Below are 26,345 nucleotides of genomic sequence, written 5' to 3' on the forward strand. Positions count from 1 at the left end.
GCTAAGATTTCCAAGTTATACACATAATGAAAACCTATACTTTGTTTCGGTCGAGTTCCCCATTCAAATGCATGTAACAGTGAGAAACGCACTGTCTTGGTGAAAGAAAGCGTTTTTGTACAACTTCATATAAATAGCTGTAACTTTTGATAGAAGACTCAGACAAACATGTTTATGGCTTTATCTTATAGAACTCAAGGTCCCCGTGCTGGGAAAACAGGATTTGCAGCTGTTTGAGCTAAGATTTTCAAGTTATACACATAATGAAAACCTATACTTTGTTTCGGTCGAGTTCCCCATTCAAATGCATGTAACAGTGAGAAACGCACTGTCTTGGCAAAAGAAAGCGTTTTTGTACAACTTCATATAAATAGCTGTAACTTTTGATAGAAGACTCGGATACACATGTTTATGGCTTTATCTTATAGAACTCAAGATCCCTGTGCTGGGAAAACAGGTTTTGCAGCTGTTTGAGCTAAGATTTCCAAGTTATACACATAATGAAAACCTATACTTTATTTCGGTCGAGTTCCCCATTCAAATGCATGTAACAGTGACAAAAGCACTGTCTTGGCGAAAGAAAGCGTTTTTGTACAACTTCATATAAATAGCTGTAACTTTTGATAGAAGACTCGGATACACATGTTTATGGCTTTATCTTATAGAACTCAAGGTCCCCGTGCTGGGAAAACAGGATTTGCAGCTGTTTGAGCTAAGATTTTCAAGTTATACACATAATGAAAACCTATACTTTGTTTCGGTCGAGTTCCCCATTCAAATGCATGTAACAGTGAGAAACGCACTGTCTTGGCGAAAGAAAGCGTTTTTGTACAACTTCATATAAATAGCTGTAACTTTTGATAGAAGACTCAGACAAACATGTTTATGGCTTTATCTTATAGAACTCAAGGTCCCCGTGCTGGGAAAACAGGATTTGCAGCTGTTTGAGCTAAGATTTTCAAGTTATACACATAATGAAAACCTATACTTTGTTTCGGTCGAGTTCCCCATTCAAATGCATGTAACAGTGAGAAACGCACTGTCTTGGCAAAAGAAAGCGTTTTTGTACAACTTCATATAAATAGCTGTAACTTTTGATAGAAGACTCAGACAAACATGTTTATGGCTTGATCTTATATAACTCAAGGTCCCCGTGCTGGGAAAACAGGATTTGCAGCTGTTTGAACTAAGATTTTCAAGTTATACACATAATGAAAACCTATACTTTGTTTCGGTCGAGTTCCCCATTCAAATGCATGTAACAGTGAGAAACGCACTGTCTTGGCGAAAGAAAGCGTTTTTGTACAACTTCATATAAATAGCTGTAACTTTTGATAGAAGACTCAGACAAACATGTTTATGGCTTTATCTTATAGAACTCAAGGTCCCCGTGCTGGGAAAACAGGATTTGCAGCTGTTTGAGCTAAGATTTTAAAATTATTCACATAATGAAAACCTATACTTTGTTTCGGTCGAGTTCCCCATTCAAATGCATGTAACAGTGAGAAACGCACTGTCTTGGCAAAAGAAAGCGTTTTTGTACAACTTCATATAAATAGCTGTAACTTTTGATAGAAGACTCGGATACACATGTTTATGGCTTTATCTTATAGAACTCAAGGTCCCTGTGCTGGGAAAACAGGTTTTGCAGCTGTTTGAGCTAAGATTTTCAAATTATACACATAATGAAAACCTATACTTTGTTTCGGTCGAGTTCCCCATTCAAATGCATGTAACAGTGAGAAACGCACTGTCTTGGCGAAAGAAAGCGTTTTTGTACAACTTCATATAAATAGCTGTAACTTTTGATAGAAGACTCAGACAAACATGTTTATGGCTTTATCTTATAGAACTCAAGGTCCCCGTGCTGGGAAAACAGGATTTGCAGCTGTTTGAGCTAAGATTTTCAAGTTATACACATAATGAAAACCTATACTTTGTTTCGGTCGAGTTCCCCATTCAAATGCATGTAACAGTGAGAAACGCACTGTCTTGGCGAAAGAAAGCGTTTTTGTACAACTTCATATAAATAGCTGTAACTTTTGATAGAAGACTCAGACAAACATGTTTATGGCTTTATCTTATAGAACTCAAGGTCCCCGTGCTGGGAAAACAGGATTTGCAGCTGTTTGAGCTAAGATTTTCAAGTTATACACATAATGAAAACCTATACTTTGTTTCGGTCGAGTTCCCCATTCAAATGCATGTAACAGTGAGAAACGCACTGTCTTGGCGAAAGAAAGCGTTTTTGTACAACTTCATATAAATAGCTGTAACTTTTGACAGAAGACTCAGACAAACATGTTTATGGCTTTATCTTATAGAACTCAAGGTCCCCTTGCTGGGAAAATAGGATTTGCAGCTGTTTGAGCTAAGATTTCCAAGTTATACACATAATGAAAACCTATACTTTGTTTCGGTCGAGTTCCCCATTCAAATGCATGTAACAGTGAGAAACGCACTGTCTTGGCGAAAGAAAGCGTTTTTGTACAACTTCATATAAATAGCTGTAACTTTTGATAGAAGACTCAGATAAACATGTTTATGGCTTTATCTTATAGAACTCAAGGTCCCCGTGCTGGGAAAACAGGATTTGCAGCTGTTTGAGCTAAGATTTTCAAGTTATACACATAATGAAAACCTATACTTTGTTTCGGTCGAGTTCCCCATTCAAATGCATGTAACAGTGAGAAACGCACTGTCTTGGCAAAAGAAAGCGTTTTTGTACAACTTCATATAAATAGCTGTAACTTTTGATAGAAGACTCAGACAAACATGTTTATGGCTTTATCTTATAGAACTCAAGGTCCCCGTGCTGGGAAAACAGGATTTGCAGCTGTTTGAGCTAAGATTTTCAAGTTATACACATAATGAAAACCTATACTTTGTTTCGGTCGAGTTCCCCATTCAAATGCATGTAACAGTGAGAAACGCACTGTCTTGGCAAAAGAAAGCGTTTTTGTACAACTTCATATACATAGATGTAACTTTTGATAGAAGACTCAGACAAACATGTTTATGGCTTTATCTTAAAGAACTCAAGGTCCCCGTGCTGGGAAAACAGGATTTGCAGCTGTTTGAGCTAAGATTTCCAAGTTATACACATAATGAAAACCTATACTTTGTTTCGGTCGAGTTCCCCATTCAAATGCATGTAACAGTGAGAAACGCACTGTCTTGGCGAAAGAAAGCGTTTTTGTACAACTTCATATAAATAGCTGTAACTTTTGATAGAAGACTCGGATACACATGTTTATGGCTTTATCTTATAGAACTCAAGGTCCCCGTGCTGGGAAAACAGGATTTGCAGGTGTTTGAGCTAAGATTTCCAAATTATACACATAATGAAAACCTATACTTTGTTTCGGTCGAGTTCCCCATTCAAATGCATGTAACAGTGAGAAACGCACTGTCTTGGCGAAAGAAAGCGTTTTTGTACAACTTCATATAAATAGCTGTAACTTTTGATAGAAGACTCAGACAAACATGTTTATGGCTTTATCTTATAGAACTCAAGGTCCCCGTGCTGGGAAAACAGGATTTGCAGGTGTTTGAGCTAAGATTTTCAAGTTATACACATAATGAAAACCTATACTTTGTTTCGGTCGAGTTCCCCATTCAAATGCATGTAACAGTGAGAAACGCACTGTCTTGGCAAAAGAAAGCGTTTTTGTACAACTTCATATACATAGATGTAACTTTTGATAGAAGACTCAGACAAACATGTTTATGGCTTTATCTTAAAGAACTCAAGGTCCCCGTGCTGGGAAAACAGGATTTGCAGCTGTTTGAGCTAAGATTTCCAAGTTATACACATAATGAAAACCTATACTTTGTTTCGGTCGAGTTCCCCATTCAAATGCATGTAACAGTGAGAAACGCACTGTCTTGGCGAAAGAAAGCGTTTTTGTACAACTTCATATAAATAGCTGTAACTTTTGATAGAAGACTCGGATACACATGTTTATGGCTTTATCTTATAGAACTCAAGGTCCCCGTGCTGGGAAAACAGGATTTGCAGGTGTTTGAGCTAAGATTTCCAAATTATACACATAATGAAAACCTATACTTTGTTTCGGTCGAGTTCCCCATTCAAATGCATGTAACAGTGAGAAACGCACTGTCTTGGCGAAAGAAAGCGTTTTTGTACAACTTCATATAAATAGCTGTAACTTTTGATAGAAGACTCAGACAAACATGTTTATGGCTTTATCTTATAGAACTCAAGGTCCCCGTGCTGGGAAAACAGGATTTGCAGGTGTTTGAGCTAAGATTTTCAAGTTATACACATAATGAAAACCTATACTTTGTTTCGGTCGAGTTCCCCATTCAAATGCATGTAACAGTGAGAAACGCACTGTCTTGGCGAAAGAAAGCGTTTTTGTACAACTTCATATAAATAGCTGTAACTTTTGATAGAAGACTCAGACAAACATGTTTATGGCTTTATCTTATAGAACTCAAGGTCCCCGTGCTGGGAAAATAGGATTTGCAGCTGTTTGAGCTAAGATTTTCAAGTTATACACATAATGAAAACCTATACATTGTTTCGGTCGAGTTCCCCATTCAAATGCATGTAACCGTGAGAAACGCACTGTCTTGGCGAAAGAAAGCGTTTTTGTACAACTTCATATAAATAGCTGTAACTTTTGATAGAAGACTCAGACAAACATGTTTATGGCTTTATCTTATAGAACTCAAGGTCCCCGTGCTGGGCAAACAGGATTTGCAGCTGTTTGAGCTAAGATTTTCAAGTTATACACATAATGAAAACCTATACTTTGTTTCGGTCGAGTTCCCCATTCAAATGCATGTAACAGTGAGAAACGCACTTTCTTGGCAAAAGAAAGCGTTTTTGTACAACTTCATATAAATAGCTGTAACTTTTGATAGAAGACTCGGATACACATGTTTATGGGTTTATCTTATAGAACTCAAGGTCCCCGTGCTGGGAAAACAGGATTTGCAGCTGTTTGAGCTAAGATTTCCAAGTTATACACATAATGAAAACCTATACTTTGTTTCGGTCGAGTTCCCCATTCAAATGCATGTAACAGTGAGAAACGCACTGTCTTGGCGAAAGAAAGCGTTTTTGTACAACTTCATATAAATAGCTGTAACCTTTGATAGAAGACTCAGACAAACATGTTTATGGCTTTATCTTATAGAACTCAAGGTCCCCGTGCTGGGAAAACAGGATTTGCAGCTGTTTGAGCTAAGATTTTCAAGTTATACACATAATGAAAACCTATACTTTGTTTCGGGCGAGTTCCCCATTCAAATGCATGTAACAGTGAGAAAGGCACTGTCTTGGCGAAAGAAAGCGTTTTTGTACAACTTCATATAAATAGCTGTAACTTTTGATAGAAGACTCAGACAAACATGTTTATGGCTTTATCTTATAGAACTCAAGGTCCCCGTGCTGGGAAAACAGGATTTGCAGCTGTTTGAGCTAAGATTTTCAAGTTATACAGATAATGAAAACCTATACTTTGTTTCGGTCGAGTTCCCCATTCAAATGCATGTAACAGTGAGAAACGCACTATCTTGGCGAAAGAAAGCGTTTTTGTACAACTTCATATAAATAGCTGTAACCTTTGATAGAAGACTCAGACAAACATGTTTATGGCTTTATCTTATAGAACTCAAGGTCCCCGTGCTGGGAAAACAGGATTTGCAGCTGTTTGAGCTAAGATTTCCAAGTTATACACATAATGAAAACCTATACTTTGTTTCGGTCGAGTTCCCCATTCAAATGCATGTAACAGTGAGAAAGGCACTGTCTTGGCGAAAGAAAGCGTTTTTGTACAACTTCATATAAATAGCTGTAACTTTTGATAGAAGACTCAGACAAACATGTTTATGGCTTTATCTTATAGAACTCAAGGTCCCCGTGCTGGGAAAACAGGATTTGCAGCTGTTTGAGCTAAGATTTTCAAGTTATACACATAATGAAAACCTATACTTTGTTTCGGTCGAGTTCCCCATTCAAATGCATGTAACAGTGAGAAACGCACTGTCTTGGCGAAAAAAGCGTTTTTGTACAACTTCATATAAATAGCTGTAACTTTTGATAGAAGACTCAGACAAACATGTTTATGGCTTTATCTTATAGAACTCAAGGTCCCCGTGCTGGGCAAACAGGATTTGCAGCTGTTTGAGCTAAGATTTTCAAGTTATACACATAATGAAAACCTATACTTTGTTTCGGTCGAGTTCCCCATTCAAATGCATGTAACAGTGAGAAACGCACTGTCTTGGCGAAAGAAAGCGTTTTTGTACAACTTCATATAAATAGCTGTAACTTTTGATAGAAGACTCAGACAAACATGTTTATGGCTTTATCTTATAGAACTCAAGGTCCCCTTGCTGGGAAAATAGGATTTGCAGCTGTTTGAGCTAAGATTTCCAAGTTATACACATAATGAAAACCTATACTTTGTTTCGGTCGAGTTCCCCATTCAAATGCATGTAACAGTGAGAAACGCACTGTCTTGGTGAAAGAAAGCGTTTTTGTACAACTTCATATAAATAGCTGTAACTTTTGATAGAAGACTCAGACAAACATGTTTATGGCTTTATCTTATAGAACTCAAGGTCCCCGTGCTGGGAAAACAGGATTTGCAGCTGTTTGAGCTAAGATTTTCAAGTTATACACAAAATGAAAACCTATACTTTGTTTCGGTCGAGTTCCCCATTCAAATGCATGTAACAGTGAGAAACGCACTGTCTTGGCGAAAGAAAGCGTTTTTGTACAACTTCATATAAATAGCTGTAACTTTTGATAGAAGACTCGGATACACATGTTTATGGCTTTATCTTATAGAACTCAAGGTCCCCGTGCTGGGAAAACAGGATTTGCAGCTGTTTGAGCTAAGATTTTCAAGTTATACACATAATGAAAACCTATACTTTGTTTCGGTCGAGTTCCCCATTCAAATGCATGTAACAGTGAGAAACGCACTGTCTTGGCAAAAGAAAGCGTTTTTGTACAACTTCATATAAATAGCTGTAACTTTTGATAGAAGACTCGGATACACATGTTTATGGCTTTATCTTATAGAACTCAAGGTCCCTGTGCTGGGAAAACAGGTTTTGCAGCTGTTTGAGCTAAGATTTCCAAGTTATACACATAATGAAAACCTATACTTTATTTCGGTCGAGTTCCCCATTCAAATGCATGTAACAGTGACAAAAGCACTGTCTTGGCGAAAGAAAGCGTTTTTGTACAACTTCATATAAATAGCTGTAACTTTTGATAGAAGACTCGGATACACATGTTTATGGCTTTATCTTATAGAACTCAAGGTCCCCGTGCTGGGAAAACAGGATTTGCAGCTGTTTGAGCTAAGATTTTCAAGTTATACACATAATGAAAACCTATACTTTGTTTCGGTCGAGTTCCCCATTCAAATGCATGTAACAGTGAGAAACGCACTGTCTTGGCGAAAGAAAGCGTTTTTGTACAACTTCATATAAATAGCTGTAACTTTTGATAGAAGACTCAGACAAACATGTTTATGGCTTTATCTTATAGAACTCAAGGTCCCCGTGCTGGGAAAACAGGATTTGCAGCTGTTTGAGCTAAGATTTTCAAGTTATACACATAATGAAAACCTATACTTTGTTTCGGTCGAGTTTCCCATTCAAATGCATGTAACAGTGAGAAACGCACTGTCTTGGCGAAAGAAAGCGTTTTTGTACAACTTCATATAAATAGCTGTAACTTTTGATAGAAGACTCAGATAAACATGTTTATGGCTTTATCTTATAGAACTCAAGGTCCCCGTGCTGGGAAAACAGGATTTGCAGCTGTTTGAGCTAAGATTTTCAAGTTATACACATAATGAAAACCTATACTTTGTTTCGGTCGAGTTCCCCATTCAAATGCATGTAACAGTGAGAAACGCACTGTCTTGGCAAAAGAAAGCGTTTTTGTACAACTTCATATAAATAGCTGTAACTTTTGATAGAAGACTCAGACAAACATGTTTATGGCTTGATCTTATATAACTCAAGGTCCCCGTGCTGGGAAAACAGGATTTGCAGCTGTTTGAACTAAGATTTTCAAGTTATACACATAATGAAAACCTATACTTTGTTTCGGTCGAGTTCCCCATTCAAATGCATGTAACAGTGAGAAACGCACTGTCTTGGCGAAAGAAAGCGTTTTTGTACAACTTCATATAAATAGCTGTAACTTTTGATAGAAGACTCAGACAAACATGTTTATGGCTTTATCTTATAGAACTCAAGGTCCCCGTGCTGGGAAAACAGGATTTGCAGCTGTTTGAGCTAAGATTTTAAAATTATTCACATAATGAAAACCTATACTTTGTTTCGGTCGAGTTCCCCATTCAAATGCATGTAACAGTGAGAAACGCACTGTCTTGGCAAAAGAAAGCGTTTTTGTACAACTTCATATAAATAGCTGTAACTTTTGATAGAAGACTCGGATACACATGTTTATGGCTTTATCTTATAGAACTCAAGGTCCCTGTGCTGGGAAAACAGGTTTTGCAGCTGTTTGAGCTAAGATTTTCAAATTATACACATAATGAAAACCTATACTTTGTTTCGGTCGAGTTCCCCATTCAAATGCATGTAACAGTGAGAAACGCACTGTCTTGGCGAAAGAAAGCGTTTTTGTACAACTTCATATAAATAGCTGTAACTTTTGATAGAAGACTCAGACAAACATGTTTATGGCTTTATCTTATAGAACTCAAGGTCCCCGTGCTGGGAAAACAGGATTTGCAGCTGTTTGAGCTAAGATTTTCAAGTTATACACATAATGAAAACCTATACTTTGTTTCGGTCGAGTTCCCCATTCAAATGCATGTAACAGTGAGAAACGCACTGTCTTGGCGAAAGAAAGCGTTTTTGTACAACTTCATATAAATAGCTGTAACTTTTGATAGAAGACTCAGACAAACATGTTTATGGCTTTATCTTATAGAACTCAAGGTCCCCGTGCTGGGAAAACAGGATTTGCAGCTGTTTGAGCTAAGATTTTCAAGTTATACACATAATGAAAACCTATACTTTGTTTCGGTCGAGTTCCCCATTCAAATGCATGTAACAGTGAGAAACGCACTGTCTTGGCGAAAGAAAGCGTTTTTGTACAACTTCATATAAATAGCTGTAACTTTTGACAGAAGACTCAGACAAACATGTTTATGGCTTTATCTTATAGAACTCAAGGTCCCCTTGCTGGGAAAATAGGATTTGCAGCTGTTTGAGCTAAGATTTCCAAGTTATACACATAATGAAAACCTATACTTTGTTTCGGTCGAGTTCCCCATTCAAATGCATGTAACAGTGAGAAACGCACTGTCTTGGCGAAAGAAAGCGTTTTTGTACAACTTCATATAAATAGCTGTAACTTTTGATAGAAGACTCAGATAAACATGTTTATGGCTTTATCTTATAGAACTCAAGGTCCCCGTGCTGGGAAAACAGGATTTGCAGCTGTTTGAGCTAAGATTTTCAAGTTATACACATAATGAAAACCTATACTTTGTTTCGGTCGAGTTCCCCATTCAAATGCATGTAACAGTGAGAAACGCACTGTCTTGGCAAAAGAAAGCGTTTTTGTACAACTTCATATAAATAGCTGTAACTTTTGATAGAAGACTCAGACAAACATGTTTATGGCTTGATCTTATATAACTCAAGGTCCCCGTGCTGGGAAAACAGGATTTGCAGCTGTTTGAACTAAGATTTTCAAGTTATACACATAATGAAAACCTATACTTTGTTTCGGTCGAGTTCCCCATTCAAATGCATGTAACAGTGAGAAACGCACTGTCTTGGCGAAAGAAAGCGTTTTTGTACAACTTCATATAAATAGCTGTAACTTTTGATAGAAGACTCAGACAAACATGTTTATGGCTTTATCTTATAGAACTCAAGGTCCCCGTGCTGGGAAAACAGGATTTGCAGCTGTTTGAGCTAAGATTTTAAAATTATTCACATAATGAAAACCTATACTTTGTTTCGGTCGAGTTCCCCATTCAAATGCATGTAACAGTGAGAAACGCACTGTCTTGGCAAAAGAAAGCGTTTTTGTACAACTTCATATAAATAGCTGTAACTTTTGATAGAAGACTCGGATACACATGTTTATGGCTTTATCTTATAGAACTCAAGGTCCCTGTGCTGGGAAAACAGGTTTTGCAGCTGTTTGAGCTAAGATTTTCAAATTATACACATAATGAAAACCTATACTTTGTTTCGGTCGAGTTCCCCATTCAAATGCATGTAACAGTGAGAAACGCACTGTCTTGGCGAAAGAAAGCGTTTTTGTACAACTTCATATAAATAGCTGTAACTTTTGATAGAAGACTCAGACAAACATGTTTATGGCTTTATCTTATAGAACTCAAAGTCCCCGTGCTGGGAAAACAGGATTTGCAGCTGTTTGAGCTAAGATTTTCAAGTTATACACATAATGAAAACCTATACTTTGTTTCGGTCGAGTTCCCCATTCAAATGCATGTAACAGTGAGAAACGCACTGTCTTGGCGAAAGAAAGCGTTTTTGTACAACTTCATATAAATAGCTGTAACTTTTGATAGAAGACTCAGACAAACATGTTTATGGCTTTATCTTATAGAACTCAAGGTCCCCGTGCTGGGAAAACAGGATTTGCAGCTGTTTGAGCTAAGATTTTCAAGTTATACACATAATGAAAACCTATACTTTGTTTCGGTCGAGTTCCCCATTCAAATGCATGTAACAGTGAGAAACGCACTGTCTTGGCGAAAGAAAGCGTTTTTGTACAACTTCATATAAATAGCTGTAACTTTTGACAGAAGACTCAGACAAACATGTTTATGGCTTTATCTTATAGAACTCAAGGTCCCCTTGCTGGGAAAATAGGATTTGCAGCTGTTTGAGCTAAGATTTCCAAGTTATACACATAATGAAAACCTATACTTTGTTTCGGTCGAGTTCCCCATTCAAATGCATGTAACAGTGAGAAACGCACTGTCTTGGCGAAAGAAAGCGTTTTTGTACAACTTCATATAAATAGCTGTAACTTTTGATAGAAGACTCAGACAAACATGTTTATGGCTTTATCTTATAGAACTCAAGGTCCCCGTGCTGGGAAAACAGGATTTGCAGCTGTTTGAGCTAAGATTTTCAAGTTATACACATAATGAAAACCTATACTTTGTTTCGGTCGAGTTCCCCATTCAAATGCATGTAACAGTGAGAAACGCACTGTCTTGGCGAAAGAAAGCGTTTTTGTACAACTTCATATAAATAGCTGTAACTTTTGATAGAAGACTCAGACAAACATGTTTATGGCTTTATCTTATAGAACTCAAGGTCCCCGTGCTGGGAAAACAGGATTTGCAGCTGTTTGAGCTAAGATTTTCAAGTTATACACATAATGAAAACCTATACTTTGTTTCGGTCGAGTTCCCCATTCAAATGCATGTAACAGTGAGAAACGCACTGTCTTGGCGAAAGAAAGCGTTTTTGTACAACTTCATATAAATAGCTGTAACTTTTGATAGAAGACTCAGACAAACATGTTTATGGCTTTATCTTATAGAACTCAAGGTCCCCTTGCTGGGAAAATAGGATTTGCAGCTGTTTGAGCTAAGATTTCCAAGTTATACACATAATGAAAACCTATACTTTGTTTCGGTCGAGTTCCCCATTCAAATGCATGTAACAGTGAGAAACGCACTGTCTTGGTGAAAGAAAGCGTTTTTGTACAACTTCATATAAATAGCTGTAACTTTTGATAGAAGACTCAGACAAACGCTTTCCTTCACCAAGACAGTGCGTTTCTCACTGTTACATGCATTTGAATGGGGAACTCGACCGAAACAAAGTATAGGTTTTCATTATGTGTATAACTTGGAAATCTTAGCTCAAACAGCTGCAAATCCTGTTTTCCCAGCAAGGGGATCTTGAGTTCTATAAGATAAAGCCATAAACATGTTTGTCTGAGTCTTCTATCAAAAGTTACATCTATTTATATGAAGTTGTACAAAAACGCTTTCTTTCGCCAAGACAGTGCGTTTCTCACTGTTACATGCATTTGAATGGGGAACTCGACCGAAACAAAGTATAGGTTTTCATTATGTGTATAACTTGAAAATCTTAGCTCAAACAGCTGCAAATCCTGTTTTCCCAGCACGGGGACCTTGAGTTCTATAAGATAAAGCCATAAACATGTTTATCTGAGTCTTCTATCAAAAGTTACAGCTATTTATATGAAGTTGTACAAAAACGCTTTCTTTCGCCAAGACAATGCGTTTCTCACTGTTACATGCATTTGAATGGGGAACTCGACCGAAACAAAGTATAGGTTTTCATTATGTGTATAACTTGAAAATATTAGCTCAAACAGCTGCAAATCCTGTTTGCCCAGCAAGGGGACCTTGAGTTCTATAAGATAAAGCCATAAACATGTTTGTCTGAGTCTTCTAGCAAAAGTTACAGCTATTTATATGAAGTTGTACAAAAACGCTTTCTTTCGCCAAGACAGTGCGTTTCTCACTGTTACATGCATTTGAATGGGGAACTTGACCGAAACAAAGTATAGGTTTTCATTATGTGTATAACTTGAAAATCTTAGCTCAAACAGCTGCAAATCCTGTTTTCCCAGCACGGGGACCTTGAGTTCTATAAGATAAAGCCATAAACATGTTTATCTGAGTCTTCTATCAAAAGTTATAGCTATTTATATGAAGTTGTACAAAAACGCTTTCTTTCGCCAAGACAGTGCGTTTCTCACTGTTACATGCATTTGAATGGGGAACTCGACCGAAACAAAGTATAGGTTTTCATTATGTGTATAACTTGGAAATCTTAGCTCAAACAGCTGCAAATCCTGTTTTCCCAGCAAGGGGATCTTGAGTTCTATAAGATAAAGCCATAAACATGTTTGTCTGAGTCTTCTATCAAAAGTTACAGCTATTTATATGAAGTTGTACAAAAACGCTTTCTTTCGCCAAGACAGTGCGTTTCTCACTGTTACATGCATTTGAATGGGGAACTCGACCGAAACAAAGTATAGGTTTTCATTATGTGTATAACTTGAAAATATTAGCTCAAACAGCTGCAAATCCTGTTTTCCCAGCAAGGGGACCTTGAGTTCTATAAGATAAAGCCATAAACATGTTTGTCTGAGTCTTCTATCAAAAGTTACAGCTATTTATATGAAGTTGTACAAAAACGCTTTCTTTCGTCAAGACAGTGCGTTTCTCACTGTTACATGCATTTGAATGGGGAACTCGACCGAAACAAAGTATAGGTTTTCATTATGTGTATAACTTGAAAATCTTAGCTCAAACAGCTGCAAATCCTGTTTTCCCAGCAAGGGGACCTTGAGTTCTATAAGATAAAGCCATAAACATGTTTATCTGAGTCTTCTATCAAAAGTTACAGCTATTTATATGAAGTTGTACAAAAACGCTTTCTTTCGCCAAGACAATGCGTTTCTCACTGTTACATGCATTTGAATGGGGAACTCGACCGAAACAAAGTATAGGTTTTCATTATGTGTATAACTTGAAAATATTAGCTCAAACAGCTGCAAATCCTGTTTTCCCAGCAAGGGGACCTTGAGTTCTATAAGATAAAGCCATAAACATGTTTGTCTGAGTCTTCTATCAAAAGTTACAGCTATTTATATGAAGTTGTACAAAAACGCTTTCTTTCGCCAAGACAGTGCGTTTCTCACTGTTACATGCATTTGAATGGGGAACTTGACCGAAACAAAGTATAGGTTTTCATTATGTGTATAACTTGAAAATCTTAGCTCAAACAGCTGCAAATCCTGTTTTCCCAGCACGGGGACCTTGAGTTCTATAAGATAAAGCCATAAACATGTTTATCTGAGTCTTCTATCAAAAGTTACAGCTATTTATATGAAATTGTACAAAAACGCTTTCTTTTGCCAAGACAGTGCGTTTCTCACTGTTACATGCATTTGAATGGGGAACTCGCCTGAAACAAAGTATAGGTTTTCATTATGTGTATAACTTGGAAATCTTAGCTCAAACAGCTGCAAATCCTGTTTTCCCAGCACGGGGACCTTGAGTTCCATAAGATAAAGCCATAAACATGTTTATCTGAGTCTTCTATCAAAAGTTACAGCTATTTATATGAAGTTGTACAAAAACGCTTTCTTTCGCCAAGACAATGCGTTTCTCACTGTTACATGCATTTGAATGGGGAACTCGACCGAAACAAAGTATAGGTTTTCATTATGTGTATAACTTGGAAATCTTAGCTCAAACAGCTGCAAATCCTGTTTTCCCAGCAAGGGGACCTTGAGTTCTATAAGATAAAGCCATAAACATGTTTGTCTGAGTCTTCTATCAAAAGTTACAGCTATTTATATGAAGTTGTACAAAAACGCTTTCTTTCGCCAAGACAGTGCGTTTCTCACTGTTACATGCATTTGAATGGGGAACTCGACCGAAACAAAGTATAGGTTTTCATTATGTGTATAACTTGAAAATCTTAGCTCAAACAGCTGCAAATCCTGTTTTCCCAGCAAGGGGACCTTGAGTTCTATAAGATAAAGCCATAAACATGTTTGTCTGAGTCTTCTATCAAAAGTTACAGCTATTTATATGAAGTTGTACAAAAACGCTTTCTTTCGCCAAGACAGTGCGTTTCTCACTGTTACATGCATTTGAATGGGGAACTTGACCGAAACAAAGTATAGGTTTTCATTATGTGTATAACTTGAAAATCTTAGCTCAAACAGCTGCAAATCCTGTTTTCCCAGCACGGGGACCTTGAGTTCTATAAGATAAAGCCATAAACATGTTTGTCTGAGTCTTCTATCAAAAGTTACAGCTATTTATATGAAGTTGTACAAAAACGCTTTCTTTCGCCAAGACAATGCGTTTCTCACTGTTACATGCATTTGAATGGGGAACTCGACCGAAACAAAGTATAGGTTTTCATTATGTGTATAACTTGGAAATCTTAGCTCAAACAGCTGCAAATCCTGTTTTCCCAGCAAGGGGACCTTGAGTTCTATAAGATAAAGCCATAAACATGTTTGTCTGAGTCTTCTATCAAAAGTTACAGCTATTTATATGAAGTTGTACAAAAACGCTTTCTTTCGCCAAGACAGTGCGTTTCTCACTGTTACATGCATTTGAATGGGGAACTCGACCGAAACAAAGTATAGGTTTTCATTATGTGTATAACTTGAAAATCTTAGCTCAAACAGCTGCAAATCCTGTTTTCCCAGCAAGGGGACCTTGAGTTCTATAAGATAAAGCCATAAACATGTTTGTCTGAGTCTTCTATCAAAAGTTACAGCTATTTATATGAAGTTGTACAAAAACGCTTTCTTTCGCCAAGACAGTGCGTTTCTCACTGTTACATGCATTTGAATGGGGAACTTGACCGAAACAAAGTATAGGTTTTCATTATGTGTATAACTTGAAAATCTTAGCTCAAACAGCTGCAAATCCTGTTTTCCCAGCACGGGGACCTTGAGTTCTATAAGATAAAGCCATAAACATGTTTGTCTGAGTCTTCTATCAAAAGTTACAGCTATTTATATGAAGTTGTACAAAAACGCTTTCTTTCGCCAAGACAATGCGTTTCTCACTGTTACATGCATTTGAATGGGGAACTCGACCGAAACAAAGTATAGGTTTTCATTATGTGTATAACTTGGAAATCTTAGCTCAAACAGCTGCAAATCCTGTTTTCCCAGCAAGAGGACCTTGAGTTCTATAAGATAAAGCCATAAACATGTTTGTCTGAGTCTTCTATCAAAAGTTACAGCTATTTATATGAAGTTGTACAAAAACGCTTTCTTTCGCCAAGACAGTGCGTTTCTCACTGTTACATGCATTTGAATGGGGAACTCGACCGAAACAAAGTATAGGTTTTCATTATCTGTATAACTTGAAAATATTAGCTCAAACAGCTGCAAATCCTTTTTTCCCAGCAAGGGGACCTTGAGTTCTATAAGATAAAGCCATAAACATGTTTATCTGAGTCTTCTATCAAAAGTTACAGCTATTTATATGAAGTTGTACAAAAACGCTTTCTTTCGCCAAGACAATGCGTTTCTCACTGTTACATGCATTTGAATGGGGAACTCGACCGAAACAAAGTATAGGTTTTCATTATGTGTATAACTTGAAAATATTAGCTCAAACAGCTGCAAATCCTGTTTTCCCAGCAAGGGGACCTTGAGTTCTATAAGATAAAGCCATAAACATGTTTGTCTGAGTCTTCTATCAAAAGTTACAGCTATTTATATGAAGTTGTACAAAAACGCTTTCTTTTGCCAAGACAGTGCGTTTCTCACTGTTACATGCATTTGAATGGGGAACTCGACCGAAACAAAGTATAGGTTTTCATTATGTGTATAACTTGGAAATCTTAGCTCAAACAGCTGCAAATCCTGTTTTCCCAGCAAGGGGACCTTGAGTTCTATAAGATAAAGCCATAAACATGTTTGTCTGAGTCTTCTATCAAAAGTTACAGCTATTTATATGAAGTTGTACAAAAACGCTTTCTTTCGCCAAGACAGTGCGTTTCTCACTGTTACATGCATTTGAATGGGGAACTCGACCGAAACAAAGTATAGGTTTTCATTATGTGTATAACTTGGAAATCTTAGCTCAAACAGCTGCAAATCCTGTTTTCCCAGCAAGGGGACCTTGAGTTCTATAAGATAAAGCCATAAACATGTTTGTCTGAGTCTTCTATCAAACGTTACAGCTATTTATATGAAGTTGTACAAAAACGCTTTCTTTCGCCAAGACAGTGCGTTTCTCACTGTTACATGCATTTGAATGGGGAACTTGACCGAAACAAAGTATAGGTTTTCATTATGTGTATAACTTGAAAATCTTAGCTCAAACAGCTGCAAAACCTGTTTGCCCAGCACGGGGACCTTGAGTTCTATAAGATAAAGCCATAAACATGTTTATCTGAGTCTTCTATCAAAAGTTACAGCTATTTATATGAAGTTGTACAAAAACGCTTTCTTTCGCCAAGACAATGCGTTTCTCACTGTTACATGCATTTGAATGGGGAACTCGACCGAAACAAAGTATAGGTTTTCATTATGTGTATAACTTGGAAATCTTAGCTCAAACAGCTGCAAATCCTGTTTTCCCAGCAAGGGGACCTTGAGTTCTATAAGATAAAGCCATAAACATGTTTGTCTGAGTCTTCTATCAAAAGTTACAGCTATTTATATGAAGTTGTACAAAAACGCTTTCTTTCGCCAAGACAATGCGTTTCTCACTGTTACATGCATTTGAATGGGGAACTCGACCGAAACAAAGTATAGGTTTTCATTATGTGTATAACTTGGAAATCTTAGCTCAAACAGCTGCAAATCCTGTTTTCCCAGCAAGGGGACCTTGAGTTCTATAAGATAAAGCCATAAACATGTTTGTCTGAGTCTTCTATCAAAAGTTACAGCTATTTATATGAAGTTGTACAAAAACGCTTTCTTTCGCCAAGACAGTGCGTTTCTCACTGTTACATGCATTTGAATGGGGAACTCGACCGAAACAAAGTATAGGTTTTCATTATGTGTATAACTTGAAAATCTTAGCTCAAACAGCTGCAAATCCTGTTTGCCCAGCACGGGGACCTTGAGTTCTATAAGATAAAGCCATAAACATGTTTATCTGAGTCTTCTATCAAAAGTTACAGCTATTTATATGAAGTTGTACAAAAACGCTTTCTTTCGCCAAGACAATGCGTTTCTCACTGTTACATGCATTTGAATGGGGAACTCGACCGAAACAAAGTATAGGTTTTCATTATGTGTATAACTTGGAAATCTTAGCTCAAACAGCTGCAAATCCTGTTTTCCCAGCAAGGGGACCTTGAGTTCTATAAGATAAAGCCATAAACATGTTTGTCTGAGTCTTCTATCAAAAGTTACAGCTATTTATATGAAGTTGTACAAAAACGCTTTCTTTCGCCAAGACAATGCGTTTCTCACTGTTACATGCATTTGAATGGGGAACTCGACCGAAACAAAGTATAGGTTTTCATTATGTGTATAACTTGGAAATCTTAGCTCAAATAGCTGCAAATCCTGTTTTCCCAGCAAGGGGACCTTGAGTTCTATAAGATAAAGCCATAAACATGTTTGTCTGAGTCTTCTATCAAAAGTTACAGCTATTTATATGAAGTTGTACAAAAACGCTTTCTTTCGCCAAGACAGTGCGTTTCTCACTGTTACATGCATTTGAATGGGGAACTCGACCGAAACAAAGTATAGGTTTTCATTATGTGTATAACTTGAAAATCTTAGCTCAAACAGCTGCAAATCCTGTTTTCCCAGCAAGGGGACCTTGAGTTCTATAAGATAAAGCCATAAACATGTTTGTCTGAGTCTTCTATCAAACGTTACAGCTATTTATATGAAGTTGTACAAAAACGCTTTCTTTCGCCAAGACAGTGCGTTTCTCACTGTTACATGCATTTGAATGGGGAACTTGACCGAAACAAAGTATAGGTTTTCATTATGTGTATAACTTGAAAATCTTAGCTCAAACAGCTGCAAAACCTGTTTGCCCAGCACGGGGACCTTGAGTTCTATAAGATAAAGCCATAAACATGTTTATCTGAGTCTTCTATCAAAAGTTACAGCTATTTATATGAAGTTGTACAAAAACGCTTTCTTTCGCCAAGACAATGCGTTTCTCACTGTTACATGCATTTGAATGGGGAACTCGACCGAAACAAAGTATAGGTTTTCATTATGTGTATAACTTGAAAATATTAGCTCAAACAGCTGCAAATCCTGTTTTCCCAGCACGGGGACCTTGAGTTCTATAAGATAAAGCCATAAACATGTTTGTCTGAGTCGTCTATCAAAAGTTACAGCTATTTATATGAAGTTGTACAAAAACGCTTTCTTTTGCCAAGACAGTGCGTTTCTCACTGTTACATGCATTTGAATGGGGAACTCGACCGAAACAAAGTATAGGTTTTCATTATGTGTATAACTTGGAAATCTTAGCTCAAACAGCTGCAAATCCTGTTTTCCCAGCAAGGGGACCTTGAGTTCTATAAGATAAAGCCATAAACATGTTTGTCTGAGTCTTCTATCAAAAGTTACAGCTATTTATATGAAGTTGTACAAAAACGCTTTCTTTCGCCAAGACAGTGCGTTTCTCACTGTTACATGCATTTGAATGGGGAACTCGACCGAAACAAAGTATAGGTTTTCATTATGTGTATAACTTGGAAATCTTAGCTCAAACAGCTGCAAATCCTGTTTTCCCAGCAAGGGGACCTTGAGTTCTATAAGATAAAGCCATAAACATGTTTGTCTGAGTCTTCTATCAAACGTTACAGCTATTTATATGAAGTTGTACAAAAACGCTTTCTTTCGCCAAGACAGTGCGTTTCTCACTGTTACATGCATTTGAATGGGGAACTTGACCGAAACAAAGTATAGGTTTTCATTATGTGTATAACTTGAAAATCTTAGCTCAAACAGCTGCAAAACCTGTTTGCCCAGCACGGGGACCTTGAGTTCTATAAGATAAAGCCATAAACATGTTTATCTGAGTCTTCTATCAAAAGTTACAGCTATTTATATGAAGTTGTACAAAAACGCTTTCTTTCGCCAAGACAATGCGTTTCTCACTGTTACATGCATTTGAATGGGGAACTCGACCGAAACAAAGTATAGGTTTTCATTATGTGTATAACTTGGAAATCTTAGCTCAAACAGCTGCAAATCCTGTTTTCCCAGCAAGGGGACCTTGAGTTCTATAAGATAAAGCCATAAACATGTTTGTCTGAGTCTTCTATCAAAAGTTACAGCTATTTATATGAAGTTGTACAAAAACGCTTTCTTTCGCCAAGACAATGCGTTTCTCACTGTTACATGCATTTGAATGGGGAACTCGACCGAAACAAAGTATAGGTTTTCATTATGTGTATAACTTGGAAATCTTAGCTCAAACAGCTGCAAATCCTGTTTTCCCAGCAAGGGGACCTTGAGTTCTATAAGATAAAGCCATAAACATGTTTGTCTGAGTCTTCTATCAAAAGTTACAGCTATTTATATGAAGTTGTACAAAAACGCTTTCTTTCGCCAAGACAATGCGTTTCTCACTGTTACATGCATTTGAATGGGGAACTCGACCGAAACAAAGTATAGGTTTTCATTATGTGTATAACTTGGAAATCTTAGCTCAAACAGCTGCAAATCCTGTTTTCCCAGCAAGGGGACCTTGAGTTCTATAAGATAAAGCCATAAACATGTTTGTCTGAGTCTTCTATCAAAAGTTACAGCTATTTATATGAAGTTGTACAAAAACGCTTTCTTTCGCCAAGACAGTGCGTTTCTCACTGTTACATGCATTTGAATGGGGAACTCGACCGAAACAAAGTATAGGTTTTCATTATGTGTATAACTTGGTAATCTTAGCTCAAACAGCTGCAAATCCTGTTTTCCCAGCACGGGGACCTTGAGTTCTATAAGATAAAGCCATAAACATGTTTGTCTGAGTCTTCTATCAAAAGTTACAGCTATTTATATGAAGTTGTACAAAAACGCTTTCTTTCGCCAAGACAGTGCGTTTCTCACTGTTACATGCATTTGAATGGGGAACTCGACCGAAACAAAGTATAGGTTTTCATTATGTGTATAACTTGAAAATCTTAGCTCAAACAGCTGCAAATCCTGTTTGCCCAGCACGGGGACCTTGAGTTCTATAAGATAAAGCCATAAACATGTTTGTCTGAGTCTTCTATCAAAAGTTACAGCTATTTATATGAAGTTGTACAAAAACGCTTTCTTTCGCCAAGACAGTGCGTTTCTCACTGTTACATGCATTTGAATGGGGAACTCGACCGAAACAAAGTATAGGTTTTCATTATGTGTATAACTTGGAAATCTTAGCTCAAATAGCTGCAAATCCTGTTTTCCCAGCAAGGGGACCTTGAGTTCTATAAGATAAAGCCATAAACATGTTTGTCTGAGTCTTCTATCAAAAGTTACAGCTATTTATATGAAGTTGTACAAAAACGCTTTCTTTCGCCAAGACAGTGCGTTTCTCACTGTTACATGCATTTGAATGGGGAACTTGACCGAAACAAAGTATAGGTTTTCATTATGTGTATAACTTGAAAATATTAGCTCAAACAGCTGCAAATCCTGTTTTCCCAGCACGGGGACCTTGAGTTCTATAAGATAAAGCCATAAACATGTTTGTCTGAGTCTTCTATCAAAAGTTACAGCTATTTATATGAAGTTGTACAAAAACGCTTTCTTTCGCCAAGACAGTGCGTTTCTCACTGTTACATGCATTTGAATGGAGAACTTGACCGAAACAAAGTATAGGTTTTCATTATGTGTATAACTTGGAAATCTTAGCTCAAACAGCTGCAAATCCTGTTTTCCCAGCAAGGGGACCTTGAGTTCTATAAGATAAAGCCATAAACATGTTTGTCTGAGTCTTCTATCAAAAGTTACAGCTATTTATATGAAGTTGTACAAAAACGCTTTCTTTCGCCAAGACAGTGCGTTTCTCACTGTTACATGCATTTGAATGGGGAACTCGACCGAAACAAAGTATAAGTTTTCATTATGTGTATAACTTGGAAATCTTAGCTCAAACAGCTGCAAATCCTGTTTTCCCAGCACGGGGACCTTGAGTTCTATAAGATAAAGCCATAAACATGTTTGTCTGAGTCTTCTATCAAAAGTTACAGCTATTTATATGAAGTTGTACAAAAACGCTTTCTTTCGCCAAGACAATGCGTTTCTCACTGTTACATGCATTTGAATGGGGAACTCGACCGAAACAAAGTATAGGTTTTCATTATGTGTATAACTTGGAAATCTTAGCTCAAACAGCTGCAAATCCTGTTTTCCCAGCAAGGGGACCTTGAGTTCTATAAGATAAAGCCATAAACATGTTTGTCTGAGTCTTCTATCAAAAGTTACAGCTATTTATATGAAGTTGTACAAAAACGCTTTCTTTCGCCAAGACAATGCGTTTCTCACTGTTACATGCATTTGAATGGGGAACTCGACCGAAACAAAGTATAGGTTTTCATTATGTGTATAACTTGGAAATATTAGCTCAAACAGCTGCAAATCCTGTTTTCCCAGCAAGGGGACCTTGAGTTCTATAAGATAAAGCCATAAACATGTTTGTCTGAGTCTTCTATCAAAAGTTACAGCTATTTATATGAAGTTGTACAAAAACGCTTTCTTTCGCCAAGACAGTGCGTTTCTCACTGTTACATGCATTTGAATGGGGAACTCGACCGAAACAAAGTATAGGTTTTCATTATGTGTATAACTTGGAAATCTTAGCTCAAACAGCTGCAAATCCTGTTTTCCCAGCACGGGGACCTTGAGTTCTATAAGATAAAGCCATAAACATGTTTGTCTGAGTCTTCTATCAAAAGTTACAGCTATTTATATGAAGTTGTACAAAAACGCTTTCTTTCGCCAAGACAGTGCGTTTCTCACTGTTACATGCATTTGAATGGGGAACTCGACCGAAACAAAGTATAGGTTTTCATTATGTGTATAACTTGAAAATCTTAGCTCAAACAGCTGCAAATCCTGTTTGCCCAGCACGGGGACCTTGAGTTCTATAAGATAAAGCCATAAACATGTTTGTCTGAGTCTTCTATCAAAAGTTACAGCTATTTATATGAAGTTGTACAAAAACGCTTTCTTTCGCCAAGACAATGCGTTTCTCACTGTTACATGCATTTGAATGGGGAACTCGACCGAAACAAAGTATAGGTTTTCATTATGTGTATAACTTGGAAATCTTAGCTCAAATAGCTGCAAATCCTGTTTTCCCAGCAAGGGGACCTTGAGTTCTATAAGATAAAGCCATAAACATGTTTGTCTGAGTCTTCTATCAAAAGTTACAGCTATTTATATGAAGTTGTACAAAAACGCTTTCTTTCGCCAAGACAGTGCGTTTCTCACTGTTACATGCATTTGAATGGGGAACTCGACCGAAACAAAGTATAGGTTTTCATTATGTGTATAACTTGAAAATCTTAGCTCAAACAGCTGCAAATCCTGTTTTCCCAGCAAGGGGACCTTGAGTTCTATAAGATAAAGCCATAAACATGTTTGTCTGAGTCTTCTATCAAAAGTTACAGCTATTTATATGAAGTTGTACAAAAACGCTTTCTTTCGCCAAGACAGTGCGTTTCTCACTGTTACATGCATTTGAATGGGGAACTCGACCGAAACAAAGTATAGGTTTTCATTATGTGTATAACTTGAAAATCTTAGCTCAAACAGCTGCAAATCCTGTTTTCCCAGCAAGGGGACCTTGAGTTCTATAAGATAAAGCCATAAACATGTTTGTCTGAGTCTTCTATCAAAAGTTACAGCTATTTATATGAAGTTGTACAAAAACGCTTTCTTTCGCCAAGACAGTGCGTTTCTCACTGTTACATGCAAATGCATGTAACAGTGAGAAACGCACTGTCTTGGCGAAAGAAATGAATGGGGAACTTGACCGAAACAAAGTATAGGTTTTCATTATGTGTATAACTTGAAAATCTTAGCTCAAACAGCTGCAAATCCTGTTTTCCCAGCACGGGGACCTTGAGTTCTATAAGATAAAGCCATAAACATGTTTGTCTGAGTCTTCTATCAAAAGTTACAGCTATTTATATGAAGTTGTACAAAAACGCTTTCTTTCGCCAAGACAATGCGTTTCTCACTGTTACATGCATTTGAATGGGGAACTCGACGAAAACAAAGTATAGGTTTTCATTATGTGTATAACTTGGAAATCTTAGCTCAAACAGCTGCAAATCCTGTTTTCCCAGCAAGGGGACCTTGAGTTCTATAAGATAAAGCCATAAACATGTTTGTCTGAGTCTTCTATCAAAAGTTACAGCTATTTATATGAAGTTGTACAAAAACGCTTTCTTTCGCCAAGACAATGCGTTTCTCACTGTTACATGCATTTGAATGGGGAACTCGACGAAAACAAAGTATAGGTTTTCATTATGTGTATAACTTGGAAATCTTAGCTCAAACAGCTGCAAATCCTGTTTTCCCAGCACGGGGACCTTGAGTTATATAAGATAAAGCCATAAACATGTTTGTCTGAGTCTTCTATCAAAAGTTACAGCTATTTATATGAAGTTGTACAAAAACGCTTTCTTTCGCCAAGACAATGCGTTTCTCACTGTTACATGCATTTGAATGGGGAACTCGACCGAAACAAAGTATAGGTTTTCATTATGTGTATAACTTGGAAATCTTAGCTCAAACAGCTGCAAATCCTGTTTTCCCAGCAAGGGGACCTTGAGTTCTATAAGATAAAGCCATAAACATGTTTGTCTGAGTCTTCTATCAAAAGTTACAGCTATTTATATGAAGTTGTACAAAAACGCTTTCTTTCGCCAAGACAGTGCGTTTCTCACTGTTACATGCATTTGAATGGGGAACTCGACCGAAACAAAGTATAGGTTTTCATTATCTGTATAACTTGAAAATATTAGCTCAAACAGCTGCAAATCCTTTTTTCCCAGCAAGGGGACCTTGAGTTCTATAAGATAAAGCCATAAACATGTTTATCTGAGTCTTCTATCAAAAGTTACAGCTATTTATATGAAGTTGTACAAAAACGCTTTCTTTCGCCAAGACAATGCGTTTCTCACTGTTACATGCATTTGAATGGGGAACTCGACCGAAACAAAGTATAGGTTTTCATTATGTGTATAACTTGAAAATATTAGCTCAAACAGCTGCAAATCCTGTTTTCCCAGCAAGGGGACCTTGAGTTCTATAAGATAAAGCCATAAACATGTTTGTCTGAGTCTTCTATCAAAAGTTACAGCTATTTATATGAAGTTGTACAAAAACGCTTTCTTTTGCCAAGACAGTGCGTTTCTCACTGTTACATGCATTTGAATGGGGAACTCGACCGAAACAAAGTATAGGTTTTCATTATGTGTATAACTTGGAAATCTTAGCTCAAACAGCTGCAAATCCTGTTTTCCCAGCAAGGGGACCTTGAGTTCTATAAGATAAAGCCATAAACATGTTTGTCTGAGTCTTCTATCAAAAGTTACAGCTATTTATATGAAGTTGTACAAAAACGCTTTCTTTCGCCAAGACAGTGCGTTTCTCACTGTTACATGCATTTGAATGGGGAACTCGACCGAAACAAAGTATAGGTTTTCATTATGTGTATAACTTGAAAATCTTAGCTCAAACAGCTGCAAATCCTGTTTTCCCAGCAAGGGGACCTTGAGTTCTATAAGATAAAGCCATAAACATGTTTGTCTGAGTCTTCTATCAAACGTTACAGCTATTTATATGAAGTTGTACAAAAACGCTTTCTTTCGCCAAGACAGTGCGTTTCTCACTGTTACATGCATTTGAATGGGGAACTTGACCGAAACAAAGTATAGGTTTTCATTATGTGTATAACTTGAAAATCTTAGCTCAAACAGCTGCAAAACCTGTTTGCCCAGCACGGGGACCTTGAGTTCTATAAGATAAAGCCATAAACATGTTTATCTGAGTCTTCTATCAAAAGTTACAGCTATTTATATGAAGTTGTACAAAAACGCTTTCTTTCGCCAAGACAATGCGTTTCTCACTGTTACATGCATTTGAATGGGGAACTCGACCGAAACAAAGTATAGGTTTTCATTATGTGTATAACTTGGAAATCTTAGCTCAAACAGCTGCAAATCCTGTTTTCCCAGCAAGGGGACCTTGAGTTCTATAAGATAAAGCCATAAACATGTTTGTCTGAGTCTTCTATCAAAAGTTACAGCTATTTATATGAAGTTGTACAAAAACGCTTTCTTTCGCCAAGACAATGCGTTTCTCACTGTTACATGCATTTGAATGGGGAACTCGACCGAAACAAAGTATAGGTTTTCATTATGTGTATAACTTGAAAATATTAGCTCAAACAGCTGCAAATCCTGTTTTCCCAGCAAGGGGACCTTGAGTTCTATAAGATAAAGCCATAAACATGTTTGTCTGAGTCTTCTATCAAAAGTTACAGCTATTTATATGAAGTTGTACAAAAACGCTTTCTTTCGCCAAGACAATGCGTTTCTCACTGTTACATGCATTTGAATGGGGAACTCGACCGAAACAAAGTATAGGTTTTCATTATGTGTATAACTTGGAAATCTTAGCTCAAACAGCTGCAAATCCTGTTTTCCCAGCAAGGGGACCTTGAGTTCTATAAGATAAAGCCATAAACATGTTTGTCTGAGTCTTCTATCAAAAGTTACAGCTATTTATATGAAGTTGTACAAAAACGCTTTCTTTCGCCAAGACAATGCGTTTCTCACTGTTACATGCATTTGAATGGGGAACTCGACCGAAA

This window comes from Maylandia zebra, linkage group LG6 (assembly GCF_041146795.1).
Source record: "Maylandia zebra isolate NMK-2024a linkage group LG6, Mzebra_GT3a, whole genome shotgun sequence".
Lineage (NCBI taxonomy): Eukaryota > Metazoa > Chordata > Actinopteri > Cichliformes > Cichlidae > Maylandia > Maylandia zebra.